This window comes from Anastrepha obliqua, unplaced genomic scaffold, assembly GCF_027943255.1.
Source record: "Anastrepha obliqua isolate idAnaObli1 unplaced genomic scaffold, idAnaObli1_1.0 ptg000298l, whole genome shotgun sequence".
Classification (NCBI taxonomy): domain Eukaryota; kingdom Metazoa; phylum Arthropoda; class Insecta; order Diptera; family Tephritidae; genus Anastrepha; species Anastrepha obliqua.
The window spans coordinates 17,501-22,500 of NW_026562317.1; positions in this window are offsets into that span (position 1 = coordinate 17,501).

Consider the following 5,000-nt stretch of genomic DNA (forward strand, 5'->3'; position numbering starts at 1 on the left):
TATATTCTAATACTAACATGTTATGGAATATAACCTTGGCATATTGGCACTAAAATATATAATAAAGACATTTCAAATCAAACTGAAATGTATTGAAATGAATTTTTCCCATACATTTTTGACAATGTGAGGTGTGCATGGCAAAAAACACTCACGGTGAAGGCATGTGAAATATAATATGAAAATATCAAAAGTTAACTAACCAATGATATTGAAGCATATAAATCGAATCATAACTATATGAAACTCGAATTTAAGCCATATTAAACTGGTAATATTGTGATTTTATGCCTGGTTTTCCATACGTTAGTTTAAATAGAAAAAATTTTCGAATATATATACATATATGAAGAATCTATATTCTAATACTAACATGTTATGGAATATAACCTTGGCATATTGGCACTAAAATATATAATAAAGACATTTCAAATCAAACTGAAATGTATTGAAATGAATTTTTCCCATACATTTTTGACAATGTGAGGTGTGCATGGCAAAAAACACTCACGGTGAAGGCATGTGATATAATATGAAAATATCAAAAGTTAACTAACCAATGATATTGAAACATATAAATCGAATCATAACTATATGAAACTCGAATTTAAGCCATATTAAACTGGTAATATTGTGATTTTGTGCCTGGTTTTCCATACGTTAGTTTAAATAGAAAAAATTTTCGAATATCTATACATATATGAAGAATCTATATTCTAATACTAACATGTTATGGAATATAACCTTGGCATATTGGCACTAAAATATATAATAAAGACATTTCAAATCAAACTGAAATGTATTGAAATGAATTTTTCCCATACATTTTTGACAATGTGAGGTGTGCATGGCAAAAAACACTCACGGTGAAGGCATGTGAAATATAATATGAAAATATCAAAAGTTAACTAACCAATGATATTGAAGCATATAAATCGAATCATAACTATATGAAACTCGAATTTAAGCCATATTAAACTGGTAATATTGTGATTTTATGCCTGGTTTTCCATACGTTAGTTTAAATAGAAAAAATTTTCGAATATATATACATATATGAAGAATCTATATTCTAATACTAACATGTTATGGAATATAACCTTGGCATATTGGCACTAAAATATATAATAAAGACATTTCAAATCAAACTGAAATGTATTGAAATGAATTTTTCCCATACATTTTTGACAATGTGAGGTGTGCATGGCAAAAAACACTCACGGTGAAGGCATGTGATATAATATGAAAATATCAAAAGTTAACTAACCAATGATATTGAAACATATAAATCGAATCATAACTATATGAAACTCGAATTTGAGCCATATTAAACTGGTAATATTGTGATTTTATGCCTGGTTTTCCATACGTTAGTTTAAATAAAGAGTTATGGAATATAACCTTGGCATATTGCCATTAAAATATATAATAAAGACATTTCAAATCAAACTGAAATGTATTGAAATGAATTTTTCCCATACATTTTTGACAATGTGAGGTGTGCATGGCAAAAAACACTCACGGTGAAGGCATGTGATATAATATGAAAATATCAAAAGTTAACTAACCAATGATATTGAAACATATAAATCGAATCATAACTATATGAAACTCGAATTTAAGCCATATTAAACTGGTAATATTGTGATTTTGTGCCTGGTTTTCCATACGTTAGTTTAAATAGAAAAAATTTTCGAATATATATACATATATGAAGAATCTATATTCTAATACTAACATGTTATGGAATATAACCTTGGCATATTGGCACTAAAATATATAATAAAGACATTTCAAATCAAACTGAAATGTATTGAAATGAATTTTTCCCATACATTTTTGACAATGTGAGGTGTGCATGGCAAAAAACACTCACGGTGAAGGCATGTGATATAATATGAAAATATCAAAAGTTAACTAACCAATGATATTGAAACATATAAATCGAATCATAACTATATGAAACTCGAATTTAAGCCATATTAAACTGGTAATATTGTGATTTTGTGCCTGGTTTTCCATACGTTAGTTTAAATAAAGAGTTATGGAATATAACCTTGGCATATTGCCATTAAAATATATAATAAAGACATTTCAAATCAAACTGAAATGTATTGAAATGAATTTTTCCCATACATTTTTGACAATGTGAGGTGTGCATGGCAAAAAACACTCACGGTGAAGGCATGTGAAATATAATATGAAAATATCAAAAGTTAACTAACCAATGATATTGAAGCATATAAATCGAATCATAACTATATGAAACTCGAATTTAAGCCATATTAAACTGGTAATATTGTGATTTTATGCCTGGTTTTCCATACGTTAGTTTAAATAAAGAGTTATGGAATATAACCTTGGCATATTGGCACTAAAATATATAATAAAGACATTTCAAATCAAACTGAAATGTATTGAAATGAATTTTTCCCATACATTTTTGACAATGTGAGGTGTGCATGGCAAAAAACACTCACGGTGAAGGCATGTGATATAATATGAAAATATCAAAAGTTAACTAACCAATGATATTGAAGCATATAAATCGAATCATAACTATATGAAACTCGAATTTGAGCCATATTAAACTGGTAATATTGTGATTTTATGCCTGGTTTTCCATACGTTAGTTTAAATAGAAAAAAATTCTCGAATATATATACATATATGAAGAATCTATATTCTATACTAACATTTTATGGAATATAACCTTGGCATATTGCCATTGAAATATATAATAAAGACATTTCAAATCAAACTGAAATGTATTGAAATGAATTTTTCCCATACATTTTTGACAATGTGAGGTGTGCATGGCAAAAAACACTCACGGTGAAGGCATGTGATATAATATGAAAATATCAAAAGTTAACTAACCAATGATATTGAAGCATATAAATCGAATCATAACTATATGAAACTCGAATTTAAGCCATATTAAACTGGTAATATTGTGATTTTATGCCTGGTTTTCCATACGTTAGTTTAAATAAAGAGTTATGGAATATAACCTTGGCATATTGGCACTAAAATATATAATAAAGACATTTCAAATCAAACTGAAATGTATTGAAATGAATTTTTCCCATACATTTTTGACAATGTGAGGTGTGCATGGCAAAAAACACTCACGGTGAAGGCATGTGAAATAATATGAAAATATCAAAAGTTAACTAACCAATGATATTGAAGCATATAAATCGAATCATAACTATATGAAACTCGAATTTAAGCCATATTAAACTGGTAATATTGTGATTTTATGCCTGGTTTTCCATACGTTAGTTTAAATAGAAAAAATTTTCGAATATCTATACATATATGAAGAATCTATATTCTAATACTAACATGTTATGGAATATAACCTTGGCATATTGGCACTAAAATATATAATAAAGACATTTCAAATCAAACTGAAATGTATTGAAATGAATTTTTCCCATACATTTTTGACAATGTGAGGTGTGCATGGCAAAAAACACTCACGGTGAAGGCATGTGAAATATAATATGAAAATATCAAAAGTTAACTAACCAATGATATTGAAGCATATAAATCGAATCATAACTATATGAAACTCGAATTTAAGCCATATTAAACTGGTAATATTGTGATTTTATGCCTGGTTTTCCATACGTTAGTTTAAATAGAAAAAATTTTCGAATATATATACATATATGAAGAATCTATATTCTAATACTAACATGTTATGGAATATAACCTTGGCATATTGGCACTAAAATATATAATAAAGACATTTCAAATCAAACTGAAATGTATTGAAATGAATTTTTCCCATACATTTTTGACAATGTGAGGTGTGCATGGCAAAAAACACTCACGGTGAAGGCATGTGATATAATATGAAAATATCAAAAGTTAACTAACCAATGATATTGAAACATATAAATCGAATCATAACTATATGAAACTCGAATTTGAGCCATATTAAACTGGTAATATTGTGATTTTATGCCTGGTTTTCCATACGTTAGTTTAAATAAAGAGTTATGGAATATAACCTTGGCATATTGCCATTAAAATATATAATAAAGACATTTCAAATCAAACTGAAATGTATTGAAATGAATTTTTCCCATACATTTTTGACAATGTGAGGTGTGCATGGCAAAAAACACTCACGGTGAAGGCATGTGATATAATATGAAAATATCAAAAGTTAACTAACCAATGATATTGAAGCATATAAATCGAATCATAACTATATGAAACTCGAATTTAAGCCATATTAAACTGGTAATATTGTGATTTTATGCCTGGTTTTCCATACGTTAGTTTAAATAAAGAGTTATGGAATATAACCTTGGCATATTGGCACTAAAATATATAATAAAGACATTTCAAATCAAACTGAAATGTATTGAAATGAATTTTTCCCATACATTTTTGACAATGTGAGGTGTGCATGGCAAAAAACACTCACGGTGAAGGCATGTGATATAATATGAAAATATCAAAAGTTAACTAACCAATGATATTGAAGCATATAAATCGAATCATAACTATATGAAACTCGAATTTGAGCCATATTAAACTGGTAATATTGTGATTTTATGCCTGGTTTTCCATACGTTAGTTTAAATAGAAAAAAATTCTCGAATATATATACATATATGAAGAATCTATATTCTATACTAACATTTTATGGAATATAACCTTGGCATATTGCCATTAAAATATATAATAAAGACATTTCAAATCAAACTGAAATGTATTGAAATGAATTTTTCCCATACATTTTTGACAATGTGAGGTGTGCATGGCAAAAAACACTCACGGTGAAGGCATGTGAAATAATATGAAAATATCAAAAGTTAACTAACCAATGATATTGAAGCATATAAATCGAATCATAACTATATGAAACTCGAATTTAAGCCATATTAAACTGGTAATATTGTGATTTTATGCCTGGTTTTCCATACGTTAGTTTAAATAGAAAAAATTTTCGAATATCTATACATATATGAAGAATC